This window comes from Crocuta crocuta, unplaced genomic scaffold, assembly GCF_008692635.1.
Source record: "Crocuta crocuta isolate KB4526 unplaced genomic scaffold, BGI_CrCroc_1.0 scaffold140, whole genome shotgun sequence".
NCBI lineage: Eukaryota > Metazoa > Chordata > Mammalia > Carnivora > Hyaenidae > Crocuta > Crocuta crocuta.
Window position 1 is genome coordinate 8,073,088 of NW_027527775.1, and position 21,753 is coordinate 8,094,840.

At 40.8% G+C, this 21,753-nt stretch overlaps 1 long non-coding RNA gene across 1 annotated transcript; it reads right to left on the minus strand.

The window, feature by feature from the left end:
- Nucleotides 1–1,284: 1,284 nt before the first annotated feature.
- On the minus strand, nucleotides 1,285–21,640 carry LOC144238907 (uncharacterized). The gene is made up of 3 exons (XR_013337256.1): nucleotides 21,481–21,640; nucleotides 12,271–12,411; nucleotides 1,285–1,947 (listed from the first exon to the last, which is right to left on the minus strand). It is a non-coding gene; the product is annotated as an uncharacterized LOC144238907 (long non-coding RNA).
- Nucleotides 21,641–21,753: the final 113 nt, after the last annotated feature.

Consider the following 21,753-nt stretch of genomic DNA (forward strand, 5'->3'; position numbering starts at 1 on the left):
TCCTGCCTCACATCATAAGCCAAAATCAAATCTAAAAGATTTCAGATTTAGACGAAAAACACAAAGCAATATGGCCTCTAGATGGGAGAATATCTTGATAGTTTAGAGAAGCAGAGTTCCCAACAGGACAACAGAACCATATTTTAAAAAATGAACCTATTAGACTTCATTAAAATTAAGAACTTATGTCCATCAAAAAATACACTGAGAGTGAAAAGGCAAGACACAGAATGGGATAAATGTGCATGTGTGTGTGTATACAATTTCCTCTATGTAGGATATGTAACTCCTCATAGATATGTCCTAAAATCAATAGAAAACAAAATGAGCAAAGGACTTGAATGGATACTTTACAAAAAAAAAAAAAAAAAATCAAAATGGTCAGTAGACGTGAAAAGTGTCTCAGCATCAGTTGCCACTAAGGGACCATAAAACCACAATGAGATAACATTACATATCCACCGAAAGGGCTAATATGGAAAAAGACCACAATACCAAGTGTTGGCATGAAGGAACACTCACTCACTGCCACCGGGAATGTAAATTGGCACAACTATTTTAGTAAATTGCTGGGTCGTATCCACTAAAGCTAGTGACATTCATACCCGATGACCCGATACTTTTACTCCTGGGTATACGTCCTATAGTCATGCATATACACAGTTATTGAAACACACACACAAAAATGTTTAGAGCAGCACTATGCTTAGTAGCTGAATAATGAAAACACCTGTCAAAATAAAATGGGTAAACGGGTTGCCTGGGTGGCTTAGTCAGTTAAGCATTTGACTCTTGATCTCAGCTAGGGTCATGATATCACGGTTTATGAGTTCAAGCCCTACATTGGGCTCTGCACTGATAGCAAGGAGCCTGCTTGGGATTCTTCCTCTCCCTGTCTCTCGGCCCCTCAGTTTCTCTCAATCTCTCAAAAATACATAAACTTAAAAAAGCAAATGAGTACATTGGAACACCAGACAGCAACGAGAGCAACCAACAATTGTTAGCGTTGACAGAGATAAACCTTACAAACTATTGAGGAAAAGAAGCTAGGTACAAAAGAATTCCTCCTGTACAGTTCCATTTCTACAGAGTTGTAAAACAGGAAGAATGAATCCCAGGTGATAGAAGGCAGGGGACAGGAAGTGAGCGAGAGGGGGTCTGGAGAGACTTATAGGCAGTCCTGGTGATGGTCTATTTCTTGATTTAGATGACCGTGAAAGCGATGTGTTTATTTCTAAAGTCAATCAAGCTACACAATTAAAGCGTGTGTACTCATTTGTGTATTTCAATACTAAATTTAGTTGAAAAGTACGTATCTTACTGACAGTGGGTTCTTACAAAACCATACAACTTTACAGTCTGATGGAGTCTTAGATTTGGGGGTCAAAGGGGAGTGACTGACCCACCCTTGATGAGGAGGTGACTAGAAGAATGGCTAGGAGGGTAAATTCAGGCCATACTGTGACGTTCTCTCAGTGCAGTGCCAAGGGCTTGAGGATGTATTCAGTAGACCAGACACAGTGAGTGTGGACTGAGTGAGGCAATACGACTGGCTTCGTGTTTATAGAAATATTCTCATGGCAGCTTATGAAGCAACTTGAAAATGGGGAGAGAAGACATAGGAGACTAGTTAAGACATTGGCAAAACGCTGAGAAAAGACAATGAAGAGTTTGAGGTAGCCAAGCATTAGAACGTGTGCTTTGCCCTGGCCCATGTCTGCTTCTTTATGTGGATCCTTGAGTAACAAGTACAGATTCTGAAAACACGGCTTCTGCCCAGAAAGTCACCATCCTTCTTTCCCAGGAGTATCCCCATTGTTGATGGTTTGCGGGAGAAGGGCAAGTCCCTGGAGGGATCGTGGTCAGACCGTCTGCATTCTGACAACCGCTTGGGTGGTAGTTCTTGTCATGCTTCATATCTCAGGGCACATTCAAGCATGGAATTTCCTGTGAAGTTAAAAGAAAAGTTATGTTATCTGCTGAAAAATCACAGGGCAGACGCTGCAAGCAGGCCAGATCTGAAAGCTACAGAGGTGGATCAACCTTTTTTGACACTAACTTCTTTACTTGGATAACGCAGTCTGATGTTAAGAGAGATTGAAAATACTAAGCAGTAACAAAGAGGGAAGTATAGGGGATGCTTTTGCTGGTTTATGGTTTTATATGTAACAAGAATGTTCCTCCAGTTCTGCGGATACAAGGGATTCCCCCCCAATTTTTAAACAAGGTTTACATCTGCAAGGATCCAGCAAAGAGACAAGAACACCCTCCTCCCACCTTACCTTTTGTTTCTTTATATATATTGTGTATGAGATGGAGGTATATGAGAAAAGTTAACCCCATAGGCTTGAACTGCTATTTTTAGAAAGGGCTGCTGCAAGACTTGCCCTTGGCTGGCTTCTGGAAATTATATTTGAGGAGTGTTCCACCCATTGAGAGATCAGAGTGGCTCACTGCATCCAAACTGTATAAACCATATGGCTTATACTTGTATTACCCAGGGTTCTACAGAGGAACAGAAGCAATAGATTAGAATAAAATAGAATAGAATAGAATAGAATAGAATAGAATAGAATAGAATAGAATAGAACAGAATAGAATAGAAAGATGATATATATGTGAGAGAGACTGAAAGAGAGAAAAGAAAAAGATTTATTTTAAGGAATTGGCTCACATGATTATGGAAGGTAAGTTCAAACTCTGAAGATCTGCAAGATTAAGCCATTAGGCTTAAGATCCAGGGATAGCCAATGTTGCAATTCAAGTCCAAAGGCTTTCTGCTGACAGGATTTCTTTGTGCTTAGGAAAGGTCAATCTTTTGTTCGGTTCTGTACCCAACTGATTGGGTAAGGTCCGTCAACATTATAAGGAATAGTCTGCTTTGTTCAAATCCACCGATTTAAATGTCAGTTCCATCCAAAGCACCCTCACAGAAACATTGAAATAATGTTTGATCAAGTATCTGGGCACTATGGCCCATCAAGTTGACACAGAAAATGAATCATCGGAATGCTGAACACCTACTTTGCTTCTGGAAGTCTGGATATATGGCACATGCCGGGCAAAGTTTGCCTCTGTGATCAGCTCTCAATAAAAACCTTAGGCAATAAGGCTCTAATGAGCTTCCTTGGTAAAATGTTGTCACAACTTTCTGTTGGAGGAATTTACTGTACCCTCCACGAAACCACTGGACCCTTGGAAGCCTGCATCTGGTCTCCAGTAGGCCTTTTCCTGGGTCTCTTCCTTTGTCTAATTGGGCTTTGATTCCTTTTGCTGTAATAAATCATACCTGTCAGTACAACTAGATGTTGAATCCTGTGGGTGTTCCTTGTGAATCATCCAACTTGGATGGTGATCTTGGGGACCCCCCAACACAGGGTATTACAACTGCCCATCCTTGTCCACTCTTCTCTTGAATATATCAAAAATCATGACACAAGTAAATCACGTATTATATCAAAAGGACATTATAATGAATGACATAAAAATTGCTCAGGAGGAACGAGTGATTATATAATACTTAAGGAATATGAAGTGCTACATAAATACTAAGTAACAACAAGACAAATTATACTTTTCAATTAATTCCAAGGGACGTTTCCACAGATTTCACAGAAAATAAACTTAATTATGTATGTCCAGCAAGAACTGTTATAAACCTTTTAAATGGTCCTAGAATATTTTTAGTGAGAAGGATAAATACAGAGATCCATTAACCAAAGGGGAAAATGGGGATTATTGAATGAAATTTCAAGGCTAATAGGTTTTGAAATCAGTTTATTAGAATTATAGAGAAATATTTCATATATAATGATCTCTGGGTTTTGCTTAATAGTCATACTAATTAACTTCTCAAATTCAATAAAAGTGTAGGAAATTTGCCTATGTTTAGTACTTGACAAATAAATCATGGTAATTACATATTCACATGGTCAATGATAATTCTGCCAACTCAGTCTAATAAGCAAGGGTTCTTTAAGATAATTATTCTTTCTTTAAAGTTTATTTATTTATTTTTGAGACAGAGAGAGAGAAAGGACAGAGAGTATTCCAAACAGGCTCTGCAGAGCCCACCACAGGGCTCAATCTCATGAACTGTGAGATCATGACCTGAGCCAAAATCAAGAGTCAGACACTTAACCAATGGAGCCACCCAGGAGCCTCAAATTATTCTTTCTTTAAAAAAAAAAAAAGCCACATTTATGAAACAGCGCCTATTGGTCAGGAGTTTTGAGGCTTCATGATGATATATAAATAAGAGTTTCCTAAATCTTCAGGTCAGTACTAACATCCTGTCCAGCTTTAGTAAGATGTGTATTCCCAGGGTTTTGTAACACATCCAGATAATATCTTTGGGGAAGTCTGAAGGTGTGAGGTGCATAGTACTGGGATTTTTCAATTTCAGGTCCACCTTGATTTCCATTGTTGCTGCATGGGGAACAAGATAATATACCAAATCCCAGAAAATCCACAGAAGATGAATTATCAAAAGTATGATATTTAAGAAGTGATCAAAACCACACACCATGCAAATTTTATCCAACTTCCGTACCATAAACAAGGCTGGCACTTAATCACTTGACATATACAATCTCATCTAAAACAGTGATTCTCAACATGTGATTCTCAGATCAGCATCACCTGGACACTTGTTTAAAATGCAAATTATCCAACAGCAACCAAAAAACTGAACAACCCAATTCAAAAATGAGCATAGGATTTGCATAGACATTTCTAAAAATATATATACACATATTTTATGTTTTATATAAGGTATTTCTATATATTGTATATATTTATATATATTGTACTGCCAATAAGCACATGAAAACATATCCAACATCACTAGCAACAGTGTAGGTACCTGACATTAGGCCTTGATTGCTGAGGTACCCACTGCAAAAGACTCCCATGTGAAATAAACATACTGCCAGCTGTGGGATGCAGCTGCTAGCAAACCAACAGATACAGAACTAGGCTGCACCCTACCTGAAGTTCCCATTATAGAAAGCCCTGGGCAACCTAGATGACTGGCCACTCGAATGACCCCTGCTTCTCCCTTCCCATGCTTTAATTCCTACTCTTATGTTTTAATTTGCCAATAAAGAGTGAACCCAAGAAACCTTTAGGCACCCAAACTCTTCACGCTAATAAAGGCAGGCCCAGGTCTGTGTTCCTCTCTGTCTTGTTACCTGCAAGCTTGCTGGTAGCCCTTGGGGCTTGCCATGCATCCGCCAGGACTTGTTAGTAACAAATACTATTCCTCAAAGTTCCCTGATGGTTTTTGTTGGAGTGTGTCCTGCGATCATAATAAGAACCACAAGAGTCCCCTCCCCAACCCCCATAAGTAGAAGCCCCAGAGGGGGACATGTCTGTGGAACTCCCTACAAGGGATGTGTGCCCAGACGAGTGCTCTACCAAAAAAACAGACTGCATCTGTACTCTTATTGCTTTTGAGACAGAAAGACCCAGCCAACACTCTGTATATATGGAGTGGGGGCAGGGAGGGGAGAGGGAAGGGGAAAGAAACTTCACTTTGGTAAATTTTGTGTAGTTTCAGATAACCAAGGATACCAAAATTAGCACTATTTAAGTGGTTTCTTTAAAGCCAAGGATCAAAAAATATGTGCCCATAAAATATCTGACAAATTCTCTCCATGGCCAAGGCTTGTTCATTGAGGGTACTAGTTACCTTTATGAGCAGTTTATTAAGGACGTTTATTTAAATTCACATATTTTATCAGTTAGGATCCACTGTAGGTCTTTCAGATGAAGGGACTTTAATATAGGGAATCAAGTGCAAAGCTTATGGAATGACAGAGAAAATAAGCAGGGCATAATGAAGGACCCCAGAAACTAGGAGCAGCAGGAAATCATTTACCTCTCCTGGGGCTGGAGGTTCAACAGGAGGGGGTGATATTGCCAAAGCCCAGAAGGCCAGGGGGATCTGGCTCTGATAAAGAAAGGGCTGTCAGGAGTGCCTGGGTGGCTCAGTCAGTTAAGCATCTGACTTGGGCTCAGGTCATGATCTCAGGGTTCTGGAGTTCGAGTCCTGCATGGGGCTCTCCGCTGTCAGTGCAGAGCCTGCTTTGGATCCTCTGTTCCCTCCTTCTCTCTCACATGTGCGCTCTCTCTCTCTCAAAAATTAATAAATATAAAAAAAGAAAGGCTGTCTGACAGGAGACAGAGCCATGGAGGCCACAGCCCAGAGATGCCCAGAGATGCCCCAGGAAGTTTAGAGAGGTGGAGAATTATGCTGACTTCTCCCTTCTTCCTCCCCTCCTATTAGTGTCTCCACTGACTGAGCCCACCCGGTGGCCTAGAGGCAAGGGAGCCTGGGGAATGCCCGCCCCATGCAGTACAATACAGAACAAGGGAAAGTGGCTCATCTGAGATCAAACTGGCAGTCAAGGGGCAAGTAGGTCATGAACAAGATGCATCTCTTTCTACTGAAAGGAATAGCACACTCAGAACTAAAACATTCAAATATGGGGCCAGCGCTGTCATCTAAGATCTGAAAGAAACTGAACAACTCAGTTCACCTTCTTCAGCTCCACATTCTTTTCTACAAATAAGTGGCACTCTATGATGGACCTCTCAAATTGGTTGTAATTATCAAGTAGAAGAACACGTTTGCACATGCTTGTCAACTGTGAACCGTCATATGCACATGATGGCACTACTGCTAAGAGCAGAACCAGTGCTTTGAGAAGTTTTCATTCACTCTGAGAAAATAAAATTAAGGCACCACCATCAACCCTCCAAAGAAGAAGCAGAGTATCTCTGCCCACCTCTTCCCTTCGTCACTCCATCTCACTTTAAAACCTGAATTCTGGAAAGCCAGGCTGCTTTAACAATGGGGTAACTCAAGCATGAAGGGCTCTTCAATTCTGTCTCCAAAACACATTGGCTGGAGATTTGGGCAGATGGCTTCTGAACTGGTATCCTCATACCTGGGGCCAAGATGTGGACCGCAGCTATATGACAATACAAGTGAACTATTTTCCCAGCTGTGAAACTAGGAGTTTAGGCAACTCTATGCCTAAAATTACTTTCGGTTATAACATTTCATGTCTTTCCAGTGAATATTATAATTTCTGTTTTATTGCGAAAAAGCTTTGCCTTGAATGGAACAAAGCCACCAAGACTGTAAAGATCCTTATGACATTTGCCTCTTGCTGCTCTAATGACTACTTTTGAGAATATTAGTATGGAAATATGTCAAGAAGGAAGGCAGGTGACATAATTTCTGTTAACATCCTTATATATTTTCCTATTTGATTTTCCAGATGGAATAAGTATACTCAAGCCCATCAGCAGGTGGTGATTCCTAATCAGGGACCATCCTTGAAGGACTGCCAGGGCTTGGCTGCCGCAGGTTTAGTGATTTCAGCGAGGCCACACAGCCGGAAACATCCAAGGCAGACAGACCAGGACTTCTCAACATCAAAGGACAGTGGAGTCTGATCTTAACATTTCTGAGATCTTACTCTTCCAGCAGGCAACGGCAGGCAGGCAGGACTGATTCATCAAAAGGCATAAGCAGGGGCACCTGAGAGGCTGAGTCTGTTGAGCATCTCACTTCGGCTCAGGTCAAATCATGATTTCATGGTTTGTGAGTTCAAGCCCCACATCTGCCTCATTGCTGTCGGCGCAGAGCTTGATTCGGATCCTCTGTCCCCTGCTCCCTCTGCCCGTCCCCTGCTTGTGCTCTCAAAAATAAATAAAACATTTATTTAAAAAAAAGCATAAGCAACCCTGGGAGTCCTAGAGGATAGTTGGAGAAGGGAAACCTAGGAAAAGCCTGGACTTTGTCACCCTAGGGTGTACATTTGGCTATAAATATGTGACCCTATTTTATTGTCATAAATGGTAAGGCTAAGACTCTTACCTTACAAAAGGAAATAGTAGCCAGCTGTGGTTGTCTGCAAGGTTTTTTTTTCCAGCTATCATCTTACACACGTTTGTTTCCCGTGGCACACACTTGTAATAAATCATAGTGGGAAGAATCTCTGCAGCTGATTCAAAAATATCTGAATATTCCTGGCAATCTAGAAGCCAGGCATTCTAAGGAAAGTAAAATAGGAAATAAAATAGGGAGAATCCAGACTTTCCAGTCAGACAAACTGAGGGTAGAAGGCGGTAAATGGGTTCCGCGGGAGTTCCATAGGCTACATTTGTTTGGGACACCGAGAAGCATTTTAGCAGCACCTCATAAACGAATGCGTCATTACCATTCTTATTATGTTACTGCAGTGTGCCTTTGAAAGTAGTTTCTTGTAGTAAGCTCTGACTTTCTAAGTATTTACATCTTTTTCTTTTTTTAGTGGGGAGGGGCAGAAAGAGAGGGAGAGAGAATTCCAAGCATGCTCCGCATGCACAGTGCAGAGCCAGATGCAGGGCTCAATCCCATGAACCGTGAGATCATGACCTAAGCCAAAATCAAGAGTCGCTCAGCTTAACTGACTGAGCCATCCAGGCGCCCCTTACATCTGTTTTGATTTTACACGATCAATAAGCACCCCCAAGTACTCTCAATTGCTACCAAGAGCCACTGGGCTCCCTGTCTTAATGCATGTCTCTGTCCCTTGGGAGCATCCTCCTCTAAAACTGGACAGCCTTGGTGGCTGATCTCTTTGGCTCTCCTCCATCTCTCCAAGTCTGAATAGTGATGATTGTAAGTTTCCAATGTTAATCAAGGCTTAAGATATTAAGTCAGCTAAATCAATAAAAGCTTTGTATAATTAAAGTTGAGCACCTCTTTTTGTGCTTGAGAAAAAGCCATAATGATGTCCTTGCTCTTTAGAGAGGGTTGGCTGAAGTCTAAAGATTTTCAATAAGTTCAAACTTCCAAAGAGATTTGCTTCCCAGAGAGCCAAAAGAAAAATGATAAAATGAATTTGAGTATATTGGTGAGAACTGTAAAGATAATTACCCACCTTAGTCACGTTCTATCCATTTTCTTTGTCTGCTTTTTTTTTCTAAAAAACTAGAAAGGGAATCCAATAAAACAAATCTGAGATAATGGAACAGATCCCTTTATGAAGTGTAAGTTCACTTGAGATATAAATCCAAATGACAGTGCTGTAACTGCCAGCCGATGTTCAAATATTCTGTCTAAGTTAGATGCTGAGATGACATTCTATAAAGATATGGATCACTGGTGTTCATAGGCACTTCTCCGTGGGTGCCCTTGGGGTGGCATGGAGTTCTCCCAAGGAAGACCATGGTATGATTCTGGGCACTCTGTTTACAGAGTGCTGCCTTCTATCTGGCTCTGGGCACCCAGGGAGCAGCAGCATCAATGATTGTAATGCTGTTAATAGTACTCATCATGTTTAATGAGATCTTGAGAAGCAATGATGGTACCTCATGAATACACACAGCACCCAACTGGCTGATTGGTATGTATCAAAAGTCTGTGCCATTTTCAATGTTGTACAAAATCACAGAACTATTATTATTGAATATGTGATCACATGGAGCTTTCAAAACATAGTAGAGTTGTATGTATTTTCAACCTTCTGCATATGCCAGGGACAGTATGCAAAATATTTAACAACCTCTATGGCCTGGTCACCAACCAATCAGACAGATGTCAGTCAACAACAATTCATGCAGCCCCACTTCTGCTTATTAGCTGCACACAGCCCTGCTTATGTTGGGTTCTTTAGAATCTGAGTGCATTCCAGGAGATCTCCCATAGACTGATTACCAATCCTAGGACTAAAATGAGAAGACCAAATCGTTGAGAGGTCTTTAACCTGAACTGTAAAAGGGTATAGAGACATAGATGAAGAATAGTCAAAAAAGAGATGAAAGAAAGGACTGTAAAAAATTATCTTTAAGACCCCTTATAGAACTCTGAATTTTTCAAAGGACAGAATCTCTTGTCAGAGAGAGAAGCCCTATTGTAGCAACAGTTCTGACCATACATGCTTTAGTATGTATTTTGGTAGAACAAATTGAATGAAGGGATCAAATTTTATTGCTAGAGAAAGAGATCATTATTCATCATGAAGAAGTTTAGGTCAGCACGATAGTTTCCAGGATATAAGAGAACAGAGACCTGCTATTCTCCCAAGGGACTAGGTTCCACTAAGACTCATTTCCTTCCTGAGCATGGAGCCAGACCCAGGGTCTGGAGAGCACAGCAGGAAACTGAAGAGAGCCCAGCTTGTCCTTCCTGTGATGTTATGTAGCAAGAACTGCCCACTCCTCTGTGATACCCATAATTATCCTTACTCAAAGTCAGCTTTGCCTGTGTAGTTTGTACAGTCTGAAGGTCAGGAAGGTGCAGAGGGAAGCGGACCCATCCATTGTGGAGTACCATGTATTATTGAGGCTGGTAGACAAATTGGAAAAGCGTTTAGTAAACAGAGTGGTCAAGGTGGCACTATTATCCGTAATAGAGAAATCTATTGTGGATAAGATGTAGGTCTTACCTTCTCAAAAATAAAAGGACAGATGAGATTAAATAGCCCTCCCCTGATAGATTATAGGGGTACAAATGTGCAAAAGGGATAATAGTCAAAGAACTTTTCTTTTATTTATTAATAGAATGTTAAGAAAATAAACAATGGCGTCTTTTAAGGGTATGATTAAAATAAGAATAGTCTTCTTTTCATAGTATACGTGAACAGAATAGTAAAATAATAAAAAATGGAATTTGTAAGTTAAAACTTTCCCCTCACCCAGCATGAACCTGTTTTAGAAGACTTATTTTTTTTTTAATTTTTTTTTAATGTTTTATTTATTTCTAGGAGAGAGAGAGAGACAGCGTGAGCAGGGGAGGGTCAGAGAGAGAGGGAGTCACAGACTGAAACAGGCTCCAGGCTCTGAGCTGGCAGTCAGCACAGAGCCCGACGCGGGCTCGAACCCACGAACCGCGAGATCATGACCTAAGCGAAAGTCAGACGCTTAACCGACTAAGCCACCCAGGCGCCCCAAGAAGACTTATTTTTTTAAAGTTGGCTCCATGCCCAGTGTGGAGCCCAGCGTGGGACTTGAATTCATGACCCTGAGATCAAAACCTGAGCTGAGATCCAGAGTTGGACGCTTAATGGACTGAGCCACCCAGGCACCCCTGTTTTAGAAGTCTTTTAACTGTTTAGATGAGATTCACCCGCAAAATGGAAGAAACTCTCCTTTACTTACAGTCAAATGATTGTAGATGCTAACAACATCTGCAAAATATCTTCATAGCAACACTAGACCATTGTCTGATCAAATAGCTGGGTCGTATATCTTAGTCAAGTTGACATGTAAAGCTAACCATCAGTCTACCTTGTCAACCTGGCACCCGTACCAATCTCCTTAAACCATACTTAATCTGTATGTCAGTTATTGCCCTCCAAAGCTCATCCTTCTTATCTATCTCAGAACAATTGCTATCTAAGGAATTGCCCCAGCAATTCTCTCTGTAGTTCCTGCATCATGAATTTCTCTCTCTACTGGATTCTTCTCATCAGCAGAAAAACACACATTATTATCCCCATATTAAACGCCCCTCTTCTAAGTAACTGCTAATGGGTACAAGTTTCCTTTTGGGGTACTGGAAATGTTCTAAAATTGATTTCGGTGATGGTTACACAATGCTGAATAAACTATATACTAGAAATCATTGACATGTATACTTGAAATGCTATACACATATAAATGAATTGTATGTATGTGAAGTGTATCTCAATAGAGCTATTATTTAAAAAGATAAAGCTGGCAGATATGATACCCAAATATTTGAAATTGGGTAGAATAAGTTGCAATCCTGTTTCAACGACTTTAATGGAAGATCTGAAAATATTTGCAAATGTATCCTATGAAAATGATGTATGTAGCATCTATTCATTAATAGAAATATGATAAAGTAGAAAACAGAGATAGAAGATAAAAGTACATTTGTTAAAAAAAGCTCTCTCTTGACACCACTCCTTCCAGGTGCCATTTTATTCCTCCCCTTCCCTTTGCACCCAAAGTTTAAGAATTGTCTCTACTGCTTTTCTCCAATCCCTCTTTTCCAACATTTATTGGATTTACTCCATTCAAAGTATCACCACACCACTTCAATAAAACTGTCTTCAGGGACACCAGCAACCTCCATGTAGTTATATCCGATGGTCATTTCTCAGTTCTGATCTTACTTGTCCTATCAGTCGTATTCAACAGTTTGCCTACCGTTTCCTTATTATCCTTGCTACACAGCTACAATAGTGCAGTGTAACAAATCATTACAAACCTCAGTAGTTGAAAACATTTATTTTGCCCATTCACCTGTGGGTCACGTGAGGGGTCTTCTGATCTGGGCTCATCTGGCTCAACAGAGGCTGGGCTCCAGGCAGCAGGATGGGCTCAGGTCTTTCTTGGGCCAGCGAACTTACGAGGCCATGCTTCTAATCTCTTGTTGATGACAGACTGCAAAAAGGCAAGTGGAAACATAGGATGTCTGTAAGGTCTACACTCAACTGACACTGGCTTTTCCACCTAAATCCCATCAGCCAAAGAAAATAGTGTCTTTGAGTTCCAAAGCAAAGGACCCTTAAATACGTTCTATCTTTAGAGAGAATACTTATGGCAAAGAGCATGGAAACAGGGAGGGATGAAGACTGGGGGTCTTTAATTTAATGCACTATTTTGATCCACCTCATTGGTTTCCAGAATTGTACAATCTACTAGTTTTACTCTTACCCTTGGGCTGCTCCTTCTCAGCAGTGGAATTGGAATGTCTCAAGGATCAGTCCTTAGACTTCTTCTGTAGCTATAGTGGTTCTTGTGGTGATCTCCTTAGCTTTATGGTTTTAAAAATTGTCTATATTTTGATGGCTCCCCGTTTGCATTTTCACTCTGATCTCTCCCCTGAACTCTAGATCATATACCCAACTGTCTACATTTGAATGGCTAATAGTAATTTTAAATGCAGCGTATCTATTTTTTAAATGTATTTTTTAATGTTTATTTATTTTTGAGAGACAGAGGGACAGAGCATGAGCAGGGGAAGGGCAGAGAGAGAAGGAGACACAGAATTCGAAGCAGACTCCAGGCTCTGAGCTGTCAGCACAGAGCCTGACACGGGGCTTGAACTCACAAACCGTGAGATCATGACCTGAGCCGAAGTCAGACACTTAACCAACTGAGCCACCCAGGTGCCCCAAATGTAACATATCTGAAAAGAAAATCTTGATCTTTTCCTTAAGCCATCCCTTATGTATGTCCACCCAATGGCAACTCTCTCCTTCCAGAGTCATTCTTCCCTTTTTGTCACCATCATCTCATATTTTAACAGCCTCTTCCTTCCTAGAGTCTGTTTTTGATATAGTAGCTGGAGTAAGATTTTAAGAAAATGCATCAGATAATGTCATTTTTCTGCTCAAAATTCTTCAATAGCCCCCCCAACTTACCCCTGGACTTTAAAGCCCTGTGCAATCTGATCTTCTGTTATTCTTTGACCCTATTTCTTTTCCCCTTCTCATTAACTCTGCTCCAGCCACATGAACTTCTCTGATGTTCCTTGAATATGCCAACTATCTCCTGCCCCAGGACCTTTGTATTTGTTGCACCCACTTCCTGGAACTCTCCTCCCCCCACTATACCCATGCTTACTCCTTAAGCTCATTCACATCCTTGCTCAGATGTTACCTTTGCAATGAGATCTGGCCTAAATACATTTTATTTATTTATACCACATTTTAAATTATAATCCTTATCCCCCTCACCCTGGTTTTCCCAGCTTTTTTTTCTGTAGTATTACTTATCACCACCTGACAGACCACAGATTTTACCTATTTGTTATCTATTTCTCCTACGCAGAAATATAAGTTTCATGACAGCAAGAACTTTTGTTTTGTTCTGTATCCTCAGAATCTGGGATTGTGCTTGGCACTTGGTATGTACTCAGTAAATATTTGATGAATGGTGGGATGGATGGATATGTGGCATTGAAGAATTTGGTTAACCTGCATAGTGATATTTAATCTGCTTCATTCACTGTGTTTGAACTTAATGATTACTCAGACTGACCTGACATACCTTAAATGTCTCGATAAAAAGTGACTACCTGCCAAGTGTTATTAGCATCATGGGTACGGATGGAATCATCCAGGAAGTACATACACATGGAGGAAAGAAGAGGGCAAGGATTCCCTTGTTCTTCCTCTTTCCACTTGTCTGGCTACTTTCTATTCTTCCTTCAAGCACCACATTTAGTACAAGCCATTTCCAGTAAAAACACTGGGGCTATGGGAGGAGTGCTTTCACCTCTGAAGAGAATTGGTATCTCTGCAAATCAGGGCAAAACAAATATCCAGGGGAGATGTGGGTCTCACTGTGAGCATAGACATTAATTCCAGTTCTGGAATTCATACAAAGGTGCTGGAGTTACCATAGAAGGTGGTGTAGGGCAGGGGCTAAAAGCCCAGTCACCAGAGCCAAAATCCCTAGGCTCAAACTGTGGCTCCACACTTAATGGTCATGTGACCTTGGTAAGCAACCTGAATTTTCAGTTCCGCATTTTCTCATCTGTGCACTGCATTTAATAACAATAGCTACCTGATAGAGTTATTGGAAAGACTAAGTTGATTAATGTCGATAAGGCACTTAGGACATTGTGTGTGTGTGTGTGTGTGTGTGTGTGATTTATGTATGACATGGAGCAGGTACTGTGTAAATGACAGTGATAATGGTGCTATTTGGGGCTAGGATCTCAGTGCAATATGGAGTTATTGCTTCCTTGCGTGCAAACCCAGGACTGGACTACACACTGCTTTGTGTCTCCAGGGTATTCTGGATGCACCTTTTGGAGCACTCCCAGTATTGTGTTGATGTTACCTGTTTATGAATCTGTCTTCCCTACTGGACCATAAACATTCAACATTTAGGGCCAGGTCTAATTCATCTTGGTAATCCACCTGATATGGCACATGGCATATAGAAAACACTCCGTGTCTCTGGGGCCAGGACCTTAACCGGGTAAAGCCAACTAGTTACAAACTAATAAAAGAAATGATGGGGGAATAATTGCCCTCTGGCAATACCAAGTGGCAGCCACTGTGCCATGTTAGCCTATCATCATGCAGAAAAGTGGGCTGGGTGCTTTGTATCAATTCATTTTCCAACAAATGCATTAGTTTTCTTTTGCTGCCATAACAGATTATCACACATTGAGTAGCTTCAAGCAACATGAACGTATTATTTTATAGTTCTGCAGGCCTTAAGGATGGCATGGGCTTTGCTGGGTTTAACTTAAGATGTAGGCAGGGCTGCATTCTTTTCTAAATGAATGCTAAATGAATGCTAAAGGAGCATTCATTTCCTTCCCTTTGCACCTTCTAGGGGCTGCCCACGTTCCTTGGCTTGTGGCTCCCTTCCCTCGTCTCCAAAACCAGCAATGGCTGGTTGATTCCCTTTCACATTGCTTCTGACAATGTCCTTTTCCGCCTCCCCTCTGCATGTTTCAGAATTCCTGTGATTACATTAGGACCGCCTACAAAATCTGGGAAAACCCCCTCTTTTAAGGTCAGTTGACTAGCAGCCTTAATTCTATCTGCCACCTTAAATCCACAGGTTCCGGGGATTAGGACGTGGATATCCTTGCGGTGCCATTATTTGGCTTACCACAAGGCGGAAATATGGATATAAAAATTAACTGTGGATTGCTCTATTGTTTTCTCTGATGCAGGGCCTTTCATTCACTGGGTTCGTTGTTTCTCTCACACTGTTGGCCCTTCTCACATGCTCGCGGATTTATGGTAAGCTCATCTTCTGTGGGAGATTCCTTCTGCAAACATCCTGTTTCTCAGTGACTTCAGGACCATGGCTGCTGGGTTCTCATGAGATGGTCCCCCATACAATATCCGCAGTGGTTTCTCAGCACAGGGAGTGGGGCAGAATCTTTTGAGGGAGAAACCTACATACTTCCCTTCTGAGGTGCCCTCTTTTTCCATCTCCACCTCCCCCATGCCTGACTGCAGCCAAAAGGGATGGTATTTGCACTTCCCCAAATGTAAGAAGCCCTTTCAGTTTCCAAGCTTACTAGACCTTCCTTTAAAACACTGCAAAGCAAAAAAAGAAGTAGGTGGAAGAGGCTGGATACCAATGTCATTGGGTGAAAAGAAACCTGCTTTTTGTTGGGCTGGCAAAACTGGTCACATCTCCCAGGAAACCTTTAACATTCCATTACCAGAGGCCTTCCCCAGTTCTTGATAATAGGAGCTGACATTTACTTGTAATTTTCCATGACTTTTATTTTATTTTTTAAAATTTTAATTAACATACAGTGTTATGTTTCAGGTGTACAATGTAGAGATTCAACAATTCTATACATTACTCAGTGCTCATTGCAATAAGTGTATTCCTTTTTTTTTTTAAATTTTATTTATTTCTAGGAGAGAGAGAGAGAGAGAGAGACAGCGTGAGCAGGGGAGGGTCAGAGAGAGAGGGAGACACAGACTCCAAAACAGGCTCCAGGCTCTGAGCTGGCAGTCAGCACAGAGCCCGACACGGGGCTCGAACCCATGAACCGCGAGATCATGACCTAAGCAAAAGTCGGACGCTTAACTGACTAAGCCACCCAGGCGCCCCTGCAATAAGTGTATTCCTAATACCCTTCACTTATTTCACCCATCCTCCTGCCCCAATGCGAACCATCAGTATGTTCTCTATAGTTTAGAGTCTGTTTTCTGGTTTGTCTCTTTTTTCTTTGTCCATTTGTTTTGTTTCTTAAATTCCACATATGAATGAAATCATATGGTATTTGTCTTTCTCTGACTGGCTTATTTAACTTAGCATTATACCCTCTAGATCCATCCATATTGTCACAAATGGCAAGATTTCATTCTTTTTTATGGCTGAATAATGTTCCATCAAAATATACACCACATCTTTATTCATTCATATATCAATGGACACTTGGGTTACTTCCATAATTTGGCTATTGAAAATAATGCAGCAATAAGCATAGGGGTGCATATATCTTTTCGAATAAGAGCTGACATTTACATAGCATTTGTCATGTGCCAGAAGCTGTTCTAAGCACTTGGTATAGATCAATTCATTTACTTCTCACAACAAAGCTTTATATATCTGCCTTGCTGGTGGGTTTACAGAGGGTTAAATAACTTTTCCTGGATTGCTCAATGTCTTCTGAGCAACAACATCAACACAAAGACAAGATGAGAAGGAAGTAGACAATCCTATGAGAAGTTGCACACAAATATCATTTAACTCAAACAACTTTTACTCATTTATTTCTCTCAATGAGCCAAGCAAAACTGCAAGAAAGCAAAAGGAGATAGCTGGTGAAGCNACTCCAGCCAGTAGGTCTGGTGGGCTCTGCTTGCCAAGGTCTTTACTCCAGTCTTCACTGGGGGTCAGGTCATGGTCACTATGTGGTAGTCTGCAACTCCTGACAGTTGAGGATATGTGTTCATTATGGCTTGGCTGGCTAGCCCCATGCTCTGTCTGGGGACGCTGAGCACCCTGGGTTTTCCTCACCGTCTATTGCTTTGCTCTTCCATCAGCTCTATTCAGGTTAGCAATACCCAAACTTGCATAAGCCATTGCACCATTACATGTGCATTATTAGCTAGTTACACCATTATCAATACATTCCAGAACATTCAAGAACTTTTCTAGACTTGTTTATGATTTTGGGGGGATATCAGGTATTTCTCTTTTTTGAGGAGGAAGCTGTATGCTAATCCGTAATACACACACACACACACACACACACACACACACACACACACACTTTTAATTACTTTTGTAAAAAATGCTTACAAGGAAACGAATGTTTTGGTGGGAAAGCTTGTTTACCACTTTTTTAAAGCACAGCAAATAGGTTTTTATATATTTCTGTTAAAATGTAGGATGATCTCTGTTAAAACGTAGGATGTGGTATCCTTTAATCACATATAATTAGTGACAAAGCTAGGATTCATATCCATGCAGTCAAAATGCAGAATCCATGTACGTTTTTTGTTACTTTACTTTTTTAAAAGTTTATTTATTTATTTTGAGAGAGAGAAAAAGAGAGCAGGGAAGGGGCAGAGACAAGGAGGGAGAGAGACAGAATCCCACATGGGGCCCGAACTCAGGAAGCGTGAAATCATGACTTGAGCCGAAATCAAGAGGTGGACACTTAACCGACTGAGCCACCCAGGTGCCTGCAGAATCCATTCTTTACTACTATATTATATTGCTTTCCTGCCTGGAATTAATACTTCACATTGAAGTGACTAGTCTCAAATATACAGACCACACCAGGAGAAAACCTAAGTTATCGGAGGGCAGACTATAAATGTCTTAGGAACAGTAACCAGAGACCCTGCTATGGAAGAGCTATCTTCTAAAGCAACTGAAAATCTAATAAATTAGCATATAGGGGTATTAAATTACTATAATTTTCTTGCATTGTAATAAGTTGTTTAGCTTTTCCATTTAACGAAACTTTCTCAGATACCATGTGGTTAGCATGATTGAAGCTGTTGGAATCTTTGTACATCTATGGCTTTACAAGATAATATTCTCCTGGGTTTCTGAATAGCAATGCAGCTAAAGTTTCTGTCAGCTTATTACTACTTTCATAGAGAAATCTGGGCTGTGGGCATAATGGCTATTTCTGACTTAAGAATAACATCTTCTAAGGCCAAGGTGAGGAAATGGCACTGACTCAGCTAAACTATAGCTCTAGTTGTGCTTCAGAGTTTGCAGAGAAGGCTTTGCTCAGAGCATGGGAGCACAAGTGGACTTAGTAGATCTAAAATTCTACCAGTGAACCTGGATCTGCGGCAGATCAATGAGAAGTACTTGGATGCAATAACCACAAGAAGTCTAGTTGAAATTTGGAAACTGTGCAGGTTTATGACTGTGTAACTTACGAAGTATGTTCATATGATCCCTCTGGGGGAAAAACAAACATTACATCAGAGTCCAGAAGGCGAGTGCCCTTTGAGCTGGTGGCTCTTTCTTTTGTGTCAACAATAATGCTCCAGAGAGTGCTATGTACTCACATTTTTATACCACGTGGACATTATTTTTCTGAAAATATGTTTAAAAGTGATAGGGTGCCACATAGTTTTGATTCTCAATAATTCTTGGAGGTAGTCAAGGCCTGTATAAAATCTTGAATTTTCAGATGAAGGAACAATTAAACCTGATCTTTCCTTGTTTAAGACTCCTGTTACATGTAAAATGTTGGCTATTTATTCCTAGCCACTATTTTTGCCACCAAGGGAGTTGTAAGGAGATAGCATCGATAGTGGCTATGAGTTCCTATTAAACCTTATGTATGCCACGTAAGAGAATCAAACTAACACTCGAGAAGTGCTTACAAAACACCCAGGTCCTTTAATCCTCATGACAATGCTGCAATAAAATCAGAATTTTTGAATGACAGAGCTGAAGCATATCTACCAAGATTAACCAACTAATAATAGTCAGAGATCTGATTCAAGCCCATTTGACTTCAGGCTTTGCTCTTTTCATTAGAGTACAATGCATCCCTCATGGAATTGCGTGTAGCTGTAAAAGATTAGGTAATGATATCTGCCCTTTCCTGTTTAGAGCTCAACATTAGTCCATATAAACCTCACCCTTATAAATACTTAATGTTAAGTACCTTTACTACTTTACCACTGGAAGGGGGAAAGGCAATTTCCAATTGATCGAATGCATTTTCAGACCTAGTTTACCAGTAGAATAGTTTCAGGCAATTTGGCCTGTTTCTTTTTATCCAGCAGAAATTTTATTATTTTATACTGATAAACAGACACAGTAGATGCATTTGAATTAGGGTAAACATTACTACTTCTCTGATCTATGAGTAATTGGACATCAGGTGCCCGGTGGGATATTTCTTATGCCTCCCATTCAGGAAGAAGGCCATAGTCAAGGGGGTGCAAGGTGAATTGGAGCAACTAATGTATTATGTTGATAAATCCTTTTCTCCATACTATCCAGTGCTGTGCAATAAGATGCAATACCAGGAGTGGAGCACCTGGGTGCTCAGTCAGTTAAGTATCCAGACTCTTGATTTCAGCTCAGGTCATGATCTCACAGTTTTTGTGAGTTTGAGCCCTGCTCCTGACAGTGCAGAGTCAGCTTGGAATTCTCCCTCTCTCCTTCTGCTCCTCCCCTACTTACGCTCTCTCTGTCTCTCTCAAAACAAAGAAATTTAAAAAAAAAATTCAAAACCAGAAGAATGTGTATTGTGGGCAGATGGTAGTTATACTGATGGAGTTTTCCTATCCAGCCACACATTTCTGAACAATGGCACAAATTTGTAAAACAGATGCATACAGTTGAAAGTTATAATCTGTAATCCCAGATGAGATGATAACAAGTGTCACTCATCATATTATGTTACTGACCTTGTTTTATGTAGATAGTATTCCTAAATAAACCTATTTACTTAGGTGGCAATATTAACCTCACAGTAATTATATTTAATAATGAACATATGAAACAATACCTGATCTAACATTCTGCAATGTCCAATTTCTACTTGACCCATGCAATCTTTGTCCTTTCTTAAGACACAATCTCCATCTATGTCCCCTCTGTTGGAATAATGCTGTTTGTTTAAACTTCCACAATGCATAGTTGACTGTTAAATAGGGGCAGGAAATGGACACTGTTCTGAGATGATCTCATGTGCCGACACATCTCTTCCATGACAGATCCAAAAATAGGTACAGGTGGAGGAAAGAGAGAAAAAGTAGTTGCTAAAGAATGGCATCTGAAGGTGAATGACGGATAGCAGTCAAGTTTTTATCTTAGTTTGGGAGGGAGAGAACAGAAGCGAGAGTTACTGGGGAAGAAAGGTTCAGCTAAAAAGAATTCAAAAGGAACGTATTCATAATTATTTGAGTCGAACTTTAGGCAAGAAATAAAAGTACAGAGATAAAAGCATAGAAAAATCACAATTTTAATAGTTAATAGTTACTGAACTATTAATTCGATTTTGCAGAGGAGGCCGTGAGATGCAGTGGTTACGCAGCTTGCCCAAATTTACACAGCTAGTAAATTACAAAGTTTGAAATCCGATCCCGGCAATCTGAACCATTAATTAATTAATTAGTTAATTATTCTTTATTTTGGGAGAGTGTGAGCAAAGAACCTCAAGCACTGCCAGCACAGAGCCCCATGCAGGGCTGGAACTTAGGAGCCGTGAGATCACAACCTGAGTCAAAGTTGAGTCCCACGCTGAACGGACTGAGCCACCCAGGCGCCTCCTGAACCACTATTTTAAAATGGAGTATTAACAAAGTGGACAGAGCGAGAATACTTACAGGAAGGGACATAAAGACCAAGAGAANTGGGCTCCATGAAAAAAAAATACCAATGGGCTAAATATAGTTATGTTTTAGTACCGGTCAGAGCGCTTGTGTACATTTGTTCACATAATTCCGCTAACAATTCTGTGAGGTAGGTACTCGGAGTTCCATTTCTCAGACGAGGCCACCTGAGACATGATAAATGATACAGTACCTTCTTGCACTGAATTACGCCTCAGTGGCACGCTGTGGAGCAAGATACGGAAGACTGAGGAGACGTGGCGACAGAATCGAGCAGGGCAAGGCAAGCAAGCTGAAAGCGACAATGGAGGAAAAGTGACCCATTTACAGAGTGGTCGGTTCCAACTTTCAAATCTCCGTAGTCGACCCGCCAAGGCGTCACAAAGCCCACCCCTTAGTCACAAAGCCACGCCCCATTCCGTGGCTGTTCTCTGAGCTCCCAATACTTCCCTCCTTCTCTTTGGCC